This window comes from Microtus ochrogaster, unplaced genomic scaffold (genome assembly GCF_000317375.1).
Source record: "Microtus ochrogaster isolate Prairie Vole_2 unplaced genomic scaffold, MicOch1.0 UNK6, whole genome shotgun sequence".
NCBI lineage: Eukaryota > Metazoa > Chordata > Mammalia > Rodentia > Cricetidae > Microtus > Microtus ochrogaster.
This window is the reverse complement of record NW_004949104.1, coordinates 5,221,337-5,232,026: the sequence shown is the minus strand read 5'-3', so window position 1 is coordinate 5,232,026 and position 10,690 is coordinate 5,221,337. Positions and strand designations below refer to the sequence as shown.

Here is a 10,690-nt window from a genome sequence, read left to right as displayed (position 1 = left end):
TTCCTGGCCTGCTTACCTGAACAGACAGAATCAGCTCCTCTCACTCCACCTTCCTCCCCCAGCCAGGAAGTCACCTTGGTGAAACAGGCGACATATTTCATTCTAACCATTGTATTGGGTGGTGTAGGGATTGGTCTGGTCCCAACCATTATACGGAGGTGTAAACGGTTCAGGAAGGTGCAGTGTGGATTAGAACACAAGATGGGGCAGATGACATCAGAAGCATGTGACTGGTGAGAACTGTTCCTAAGCTTTTGGGCAATCTAGTCCTGACTTAGCAGAGGGTAGGGGACATGGACGGTGCTTATTATTTGGCATTGATGATGTCCACAAATTCAGGCTTAAGGGAAGCCCCACCCATGAGGAAGCCGTCCACATCAGGCTGGTTTACCAGGTCCTTGCAGGTTGCGCCAATCACAGAATCTCCATAAATGATTCGGGTGCTCTGAGCCACCGCATCGGAGACATTGGATTTCAGCCATCCCTGAAGCTTCTCATGCACTTCCTGGGCCTGTTGAGGGTTGCAGTCTTGCCAGTACCAATGGCCCATGCAGGTTAATAGGCCAGGACAACTTTGCTCCCGTCCTTCACATTATCCGTGATGACCTTGGTTTGCTTAAAAACAACCTTCTCTGTGATTCCAGCGTCCCTTTCACCTAACTTCCCCCCAGTGCAGACGATCACTCCAATCTCCTGGGCTAGGGCATGGGCTTCTTTCTGCCCAATCAGCTCATCCGACTCCCCCGAAGACATGCCTTCTCTCCGAGTGCTCCAACACTACCCTTGCAGCTCCTAAGTCTTTGGTCAAGCGAGGGCTGATCTCCCCAGTGAAGGCCCTATTGGTCACTTTGTAGCATTTCTGCACAGCCACAGCAATCTTGGGATCTACCTTATGCCTGGTGAAGTAGATGTAGGCGGTGGGGGGCGGGGTGCACAAACCACCTCGGTGTCTGCTGCACCTTAGCCACATTCAGGGTGCAAATGAGTTCTCCCAGGCACTTCTTCCTCCCATTTGTCTTCCAGTTGCCCCCAACGAAGAACTTCCTGGAAGGCACTATTGGGCTGGGACCGTGTGGCTGAAGGTCAGTATGAGCCCAAAATTTCAAATTCTAACAAACATAAATCAACAAAAACACCCTAACACAAGCGCAATGAAAAATTGCCCCAGACCAAAAGAAAAAAAAAGTACAGTCTTTGTTCTGATTAAAACAATCAAAAGATCAAAAGCAATAAATATATTCCTTTAATGAAAGTAGCTAATGAGATGGGTCTAATAGCAAATAAATAAGTTACATCCATTTACAATTACTTTTCTTGAATGTGAGATAGTCTATTTTAAATTGTATACATGCAATTAATGATAATTATGAAATAAAAGCTCACATTGGTATCTTTGTATTAAAATTAGGGAAGCATTTTATTTCTTTGTAATCTTCTTTATTAATTAAAACAATGGATATAAGCTTTTCATTTGTGGTGACAAATTGTTGCTATTGTTAGAAGGAGTGGCTAGTAGGATTTTCTAATCAGTGGGGAGATAGAACCCAGGAAGATGTAAGGCTGGAGCTACTGTGTGTATTTATATTCAGGAGCATATTGGCAGCCAGGTAAGTACTATCGGATGCATCTATCAGTAATGCAACAGAAGCTATGGTGCAGAAATGAGAAAACTCCAGTGCCAAGAGGGAAGGAAGAAGGATGGTAAGTAAAAACAAGGGAAAAGTGAGAACACAGCAACTGGAGAGCCAGCATGGTGGAGAGTGGTGTCAAGGGGTTCTAGATAGATTCCAGAAAACAACAGAAAGTCAGATGTACAAATGAAAGCAAGGCTGGAACCACATTAGCAGACGTTGGGTCTGGGCTGTCAATCTTTTTCTAGAACGTTGGACAGAGCCTTCCCTAGCCCGTTAGTCAGGATTGCTCTTTGAAGGCTGAAGCAAAGCTGCCAACACAAAGTTCAAAGCTCTTAGCTATAAAGAAAAGTAGGTGGCCCAGGACAAATGAGTTATTCAGTCAATGCCTATATTTGATTATCTGCATAGAATCGGCTCTATTCACAGTATGAAATGTATTTTTCATTTGGCTGAAAAACACAAGCATGTAAAGATGTCAATGAAACTTGAGCCAGAAGTCACACTTGTTCAATTTTTCTCAATACTGAAATGTGGTGTATTTGCAGAACACATTTCAAAACATTATTCCAGGACTCTTTGGTTGAAATTCAAATGTCATAGCTGCCTTTTGTATTAAAGGCTGAGACATGTTTGAGTTAAGCATCTGGGCTGGTACTTTTGTGGGTTGATAGTTATGTTTAATAGTTCCAAGACTTAATTAACATGTTTCCCTTTACTCCTAATCATTGATAAAGCTCTTCAAACAGTCTAACTGGGTTTATCATTAGGGTTATGGCACAAACTCATCCTCTCCAATAAAATCTATTTTTGCTGTTGTTTGTCACTACATTTTAATAACTTTTCAAACAGCTTTCAACCCATGTGTTAATGCCAGCAAACAACTAATGTTTATTTTTCAAGTGTTATATCTTTAGACACCCTCTCAAAATATGTCCCTAAAATTAAATTTACTGTCTCTTAAATGCCATGTCTAAAATACTTAAATAGCAAAACAAAAGTAAAAGCTTCATCTGCTTATAGATTTTCTAATTCACGGGTGTTCTCATCTCATGAATTAGAATATTAAAATAACTTTCACAGGTGTTGTCAAAAACATTTAGCGTATAATCGAGTTAAAAATCAAGTAAATTAGTAAAATATTGTAGAGAAGTATTGAAACCATGGCCATGGAAAAACCTGATGTGGAAGTATTAAAATATAATCAGAAGATTATATAATTTTTAATGAATTTAATTATAAAATATATTATAAAACCCTGTAACATTGCATTCCTTTTTTGATATTTAACAGTGCTGGATATTTTTAGAGATCTTCTAAACAGGGAAAAGTTAGCAATGTCTGAAGATGTTTCTGGTGAATATTAATAGCTGCTTTGCTATTATATTTTACTTGAAAAGTAAATGACATTGGTGACATCCAAAAATATGTCATTTTTCAATGCCTTTCTTGGTAGGAAGAATAAGCTTGGCATTAATTGTCAATAGAATATTCAGTGGTTTTTAAGGATTTACAGAGCGCCATCTATCTGCCTCTCCTCAGAGCCCATTTATGCAGCCATTTCATGAATAATGGCATTTTATTTCAGTGGTAGTTTACTCACTTCGCTATCCAGTCAAACATTAGTCTGCATTAAGCTTTATTATCTGTTTTTAGATGTTATATTTCTTAGGTTTAAAACTATATTCTTGGTCATTTTCCAAAACTCAATACCATTTTAAGATCAAGGGTTCTTGCCAAAGCCAGGAAATTTATAATGAAGTGAATTCTCTCTGGCCTCATTAAATGACAGTGGTTCCTAGTACTTAACCAAAATTATAAATGTATCCTTTTCTTTGATTGATAAATAAGGAGATATATCCTGAGATAAATTTAAAGTCTATGCCTGTGAAAATTCTTTTTCCAGGATTTTACAGCTGCTCATTTTGCTCTGAATAAGAAATTTATGATCAAAAGAGATTTAAATATTAATTAATTACACTACATGGCTTGATGAAATAGACAGCTACCTCCGTGTGGAAAGGATAAGAAAAATAGATTGTTGGAGAAATTAGCAGCAGGTACAGGAAATGCAGTCTTTTAGAAGTCATTTGGAATTTTATCATCAAATAACATATGTCTTGATGTGGGTGAGAATCAACAAGAGAATGTTTTTCACGGTGTAATGAAAGCTTTTCTTTATGTATCTCAAGATGCCTTTTCATGAATGATGAGAAAGAGAGAGATAGCAGCGCCAATGAGACGTATATTGGTTGCCTGGGATTGTCTCACTTTGCTAACCTGTCCAATCTCATGGAGTTTTGTCTCTTCATCTAAACGGTCCCTAGCAGAGAAAATTGTCAATAATCAGACTAAATCAAGGTAGAAAATTGATGCTTTTTGGACACTTAAAGCAACACAGGTCATGCTGCCCTTCAAGAGCTCACTAACAAGATGATCCACAGAATGTGCTGTCATTTCGGCTGTGGGTGTCATTTGACCATTGTTAAAGCTTTTAAAAGATTCTAACAGTAGAAAAGGCATTGTTTTTAGATTGTTACTGTCCTAGAATTAACATTTTCTTCCTCATTCATCACTGTTTCCTACATTTCTATGTCAGGAACAAACAGCGTTATATGGTTATTGTGGTGTTAAACAATTGGGAACAGTTTTATTCCTTTCTTCAAATTAATGTTGTATTAGTCAGGGTTTTCTAGAACAGAACTTATAGGATAAGTACACACACACATATGTATATATACTCAAATGGATATATACACATCTATAAATTCACATATATATACGTAAACATACACACATGTACATACACATATGTACACATACACATATATATATATACATATATTTTATGTGTGTATGTGGTATTCACTAGAATGGCTTACAGGATGTGATCCAGCTAGTTTGACAACAGCTGTCTCTCAATGGCAAGTCCAAAAATTCATACTGTTGGATGCCTCAACTGGTTGTAGGAATCCCAAACAAATACACTCTAGACCAGTGAAGAAATTAGAGAAGGACGGGCAGATAAAGAGCAAAAACATGCCCTGTATATGAGCTGAAATGACAAAGTATAGCCCCGATTTAGGTGGGTCTTCTGATCTCAAGTTACCTGATTTGAGGTGGTCTTCTACCTCAAATGATCCAGTTAGCTGAAAATCTCTTACAAGTGTGCCTACCACCTTGTGTCTACTTAATTCCAGATGTAATGAAGGGTTGGTCACACGTTAAGGAACACTACTGAGGATTACTTTCCTACAGCATTGTTAATGTAATTAACAAATACATAATTCTGAGAAGAATGCAGTCTTGGGTTGAATCCTGACACAGTCCTGTGCAATTCAGATCGAATTGCTCCACCTCTCTCAGTCATAGCCCTGTAAGCAGGGTAAATGTAAGCTATGTATGGAGAGAGCTGATGAAGTTTCTGGGAGGACTTTGTAGGTGAGAACTATAAAGCATTGGCCCTTCCGATGTTACTCAGTTCAGAGAATATCTCTTTCTATTGAGGATATTATTCATTTTCCCAACTTGAATTTTATATTCTGAGAAATGCGCAAGGAAACTCAAGAACCTTAGGGTCTCACTTCCAAATATTAAAATCTTAAATATAATGCAAACCAAATAAATAGTAATACACACATATATCAAAATATTAAAACATAAATGAACTCCAAATGAGCATTTATTCTTGGACAACATCTATAAACTGAGACTAGAAGAGAGGTAAGTTCTGTAGTTGGCTCATGTAGAATTTTCCATCACCATGGAGATATCTGTGTAAGCTTAGTAATAACTGTTTCTTTAAATTCTTTTATAACACCTTAGGGCTTGAATGTATAAACACAATTATAAAGCATATCTGAAGTGTGAGCTATAGTTGAGTCTATTTGTGACATGTGTTGTAAGTGTTAGGAAAGCGAGAGTCATGTCATGTTCTCAGGAGACACAGTATTTCGTCTCTGGTATGACATTTAGAGGCTTCTTCAGCTGCTGAGAAGCAGCACATAATGAGGGACATAACTCTCTCCTTGTAATCAGCAAGTGTGCAGCAGCACCACGGCTGAAATCACACTGGATGCTTTGGTATCATGAGGGTACTGTCCTGCTACACAGAATGTTCCCTTACTTTAAATGCTCTTGATTCAGCAAGTGTCCCCCCAAAATACTCATTGCTCACTTGCGCATATACCCACACAGAGACATACTTATATACAGGTTAAAAAATGAAATAAAATTTTAATCTAAATAAAAAAAAACCAAAATACTCATTGCTAAATATATCAAACAACTGTGTCATGTTGTTTAATGGCACAACTTACATAGAGTTCTTCTAGAGTATATGATTTCAGGGATATCCACTTTTGTATGGGATAATCAATTTGTCAGTTCATCCTTGGGAGAAACTAATTCTCCATCTCTCAGCAATCATTAACTGCATGTAGTTCTTGGTCTGTGGTGCGTTTATGTTTATTTGAGATTTTCACCTTCAAATGTATCATATCTATTGATATTATCATTGTTCAGATCTTCTTTTGTAGTTGTATTATGGAGGCATCATGGATTTAGCTTCCGTGCAATTTTTAGGAGAAAGATCACAGAAGTCTTCTCACAGACGACTTCTTGATTCTCTGACTCTTTTTACCTTTTTACCTTTTTTACCCTCTTTTCTATAACATTCTCTGACCCTTAGGTACAGGAGTCACTTTTATAGATGCATCCATTTGGGATGGGATATACACATTCATCTGGTCTCTGCTCTGTGACCTGTAGCTTTCTACACCGCTCTCCATTTACTGAAAAGAGACACTTCTTTGATGCTACACTTACCTGTAGGCATAAGGATACATTTTAGAATGCAATAAGAGTTATGATGGTCTAGTAAGGTGACTGTGGTAGGTTCTCCTTTAAGACTTATGACCTTACTAGCCACTGAGGGCTGTCTAAATTTCTAGTACCAGGCATGATTTTTCATGGGCCGTAAGTTAATTAAACAGCTGTCTGTCAGTGTCACTGTTGTCCTTTAGGGATATTTTTCCATGCTAGTCATTGGTGTCATTGCTAGGTAGGATTATTGCTTTCATTCCTTCACAAGTTATATATTACATTCTGATGCTATGAAGGCCAGTGGGCTTTCAGCTTACATCCAGATTGAATCATCAGAGTCCAGTGTCCTCAATGTGTGCTAACTTCAATAACAAGGTATCAATCTCTGAGAGGCAAACAAGGGCATATTATATATGTCTATATATAGTCTCTGTTAATTTGAGATTCAATTGATTAACCAAAGTGATCAATTATTCAAATGAAGATGTGTTATGACGGGTATGGGGCTTTCTGTTATATAGTTTGTGACTCTTAGGAGATCATTTTCAGCCCAAGTGACATTAGTTCATTTATTAAATCTATCATCTCATCTATTTATCTTTTTGTCTATGTATGTATGTATGTATGTATGTATGTATGTATGTATGTATGTATCTATCTATCTATCTATCTATCTATCTATCTATCTATCTATCTATCTATCTATCATCTATCTACCTACCTGTCATCTATCTCTCCATCCATCCATCCATCCTTCCATCCATCCCATCTATTCATCTATCATCACCTATCATCTATCTACCTATCTATCACATCTAAGTACTCTGTATAATTTTAGACATGTTCAAAATAATATAATTCCTTGTTAAATTTCTTAGTCTGTAAAGACTATTAAAGAGATGTGATAGATTATCTTATTTGTTAACTTTGCTGGCTTATGAAATATCTGTGCTCACTGAAACACACCCCTTGCTATGCCTTTAACATTTCTAGAGAAGACTGACACACAGGAAAATAACTGAGGGAAGAAGACTCATTTGGCCTGTGAGTGACACCATCTAAAATGTTTTTACTTAGATGGAAAAAAAGTTGGAAGAAGAGGAAGTACTGTGTTCCGTTTGAGTGGGGTTGTGTCTATTGATCTTTCCAGAGAAACTTACTTATTTTACAGTTAAATTATTTTCTACAACATCCTTGATAAATGGTCTTTAATGTTTTACTTTTCCTTCAATGCTCACTTCTTCCTAGGAAAACCATCCCATACGTTCTGAATGCCCTTTATGAATAAACAGGTAATCTGTCTCTCTGTAAATTTTATTCTTCCAACCTCTATCAGAGTTTGAGCTCTTGAAGTTTTTAGCTAAGAGTATATTCTATTTCCACAATTATCGTTCAAATATGCACCATTTTAGCAAAACTGCCTTCTTGATCTACAGGCTATTCTCCATTTCTTCTATTTCTTTGTCACCCCTCACTACACTCAGCTCAATTCCAAGAACTAAAGACAAGTATAGTGTTGGTATTGCTTTTGGAATAATGGAGTATCTCTGGCTGCTGTTCTATATTCTTCTAGATCACCTATGTTCTCACCAAAATGCATTCACTTTCAGAACCATTGTATTTACTTATTGAATAATACAAGAATATATGGGATCTAAATGAACTTTAAATATCTTGTTTCTTCTGTCCAAAATTTATTCACACTACTCAGGATATCACTACTCACGAAAATGGTAAATATTGATTCTATATCTTTGTCTGATTTGTAATTATAAACACTGTGCAGGGCATGACCAAGTGTCCTTCTTACGTTTGCCACACAAAACACAAAACACAAGCAAGCACTTCTTCCCTCTTTCTCCATATATTTCCCTTTCATTCACAGTGCTAGAGACAGAACTTAGAAATTCATGAATGCTAAGTATGCACTGTACCATCGAGCTTTATCACCAGCCCATGGCTCATCTTTTTGTCCAGCCATCTACAGGATACGTCCAGGTACTCTTGAATTCTACCTTTCTCTCTGTTGAAATGGCTACCATGAGATTCTATTACTTGCCATCTTCACACTGCCAACAGATCTGAACTTGATTCCACAGTCATCTCTCTTCAGACATAACCCATATCCCCCCCTTTACCTTGCTTGTAACAAGTTATATTATTCATTCAATTTTTATTGAATGTGATTCAAATCCTGTCAGGTGTGATCCCATTATTCAAATATAACAAACAACCATGGATACAAAATGCTATATATTTTTTAAAATTTTTAAATGGCTATAGGGATGTGAGGGCATTTTCAATAAAAACTTTAAAAAATTAATAAAATAAAGGTTCAAATATATAATAGAGATACTTGTCTAACTTTTGCATTTTATAAGCTAATCATATAACTTATGGTGACTCTTGGTCTGATTTGATAATCTGAGTTTTTTCTTATCACTATTTGACATAGGACTTATATAGCCCTGGCATTCTACCTTAAAATATAAGCTTCTTAACAGAAAAGACCTTAGTCATGAAACATCACAGCACACACTCTCCCATTTGTGCCTATTACTCAGGAAATTTTCTATAATCAGTGACTAGTTATGCATTTCTGAGGTTGCAAACTACAAACCGTGCCATCTCATCCTAGTCCAGATAGTTAAATTAATAATCCCACTGGAAGGACTTCAGTTACATTTTCTATCTGCATGTTGGAGGATCTGTCTAAAATAATTTTGGTTTTGGCACAATGGATATTAAATTGACAGTGTTTAGCCGGCAGGCTTAGAGGCTTATTAAGGAAGCTCCTGGAACATAATGAGAAATCTCTGTCATCAGCACACAAGTAGGTGCTTGTCTTCTGTCCTGTGGCAAAAGGGTATTCACTCAGATCATTTAAAAGCTGTACCAAATTATTTTGAAATAAATTAAAAAGAAGAAGAACTAGGATACAAGTGTCTTTCCTGGCTCTGGAGAGTCCATCCCTACCTGCTCTGATATACACAGTGGCATTGTGCTTCGGACTTTGAAGGGGACTTCATAGCCTGAGTTCTGTGCTGAGATCACATAGCTTGGCCTATCGTGATTCCTGTCTGTAGGATCAAAGGCGAACTGTAGATCAATACTGCTGACAAAGGCTTGCATTGTTCTCAAATATTTTCTCTGTACTGTCAAACTTTTCCACAAAAGGCAGGTAAAAAATAGGGGAGATGCTTAGCAATGGTCAGCAATGGAATAGCTTTATCTGAGACCCATGTTTCTCTCATAAAGGATATTTTGTTAAGGAACCACAGTGGTGTGTCATCCCAGTGTGTGATTCTCCCCAGGGATGTTCTCATTCTTCTTTTCTGTGTTGAATTGTGAGAACATGTTTGAAAATGGTGAATGCACTTTGAGCAAAGACAATCCTCAAGTCAAGGATTTGGAGTATCTTTCTAAATTCCAGATGGTAACATAGTGTCATGGGTTGCTAATGATAAATGGTGCAAGTAAATACACTTTGGAACAAAAGGTGTTATTGCCTCCAGCTAGAATCTTGCTGGATTTCCAAACCAATCCAGAAGCCCCAGGGAAACCTCCCATTTTTTGCTCTGTTCTCTGCTTTTTACTCTTTTGGTGTCAGCTTGGTCCTCATACTGTACTGGACTGAAATGCCACCTTTCTTTACCTTCTCCCAGATGGCTTCTTCACTATCCAGACATATATGAAAGTTAACTTTCATGAAATGATACAGTGTTTACTTATGATGTTTAAATGGATAGATTGTTTTCTCAAATAAGAACAGTTACGCTGGGCAGTGGTGGCACAAGCCTTTAATCCCGGCACTTGGGAGGCAGAGGCAGGCAGATCTCTGTGAGTTCGAGGCCAGCCTGGTCTACAAGAGCTAGTTCCGAGACCGGCAACAAAGCTACAGAGAAACCCTGTCTCAAAAAAATCAAAAAAAAAAAAAAAAGAACAGTTACCTGATAGTTTTAAAAGCACTTTAGATCTGTAGTTTTCTCTCATTGTAAAACTCATCTCTTAGGTAGGTAGAGTTGTTATTCTTGATCTTATTTTACAAAATCAGCATTTAATACTGTTTTTTGAGGTCACAGTTTGTATGGGATTAAATAGGATTTCAACAAAGAATGTCATAACCTACATCTTGTGCACTTTGAGTGTTTTGGGAAGAGGGGTGACCCATGTATCCTTAGGACCCTAGTCCATTGGGGGCTGGTTTTATAGGTGTGGGAAATTCTGTCCATTTA

The 10,690-nt window shown here is 37.3% G+C and overlaps 1 pseudogene; it reads right to left on the bottom strand.

The window, feature by feature from the left end:
- Window positions 1-307: 307 nt before the first annotated feature.
- On the bottom strand, window positions 308-9,587 carry LOC102000207 (annotated as a pseudogene).
- Window positions 9,588-10,690: the final 1,103 nt, after the last annotated feature.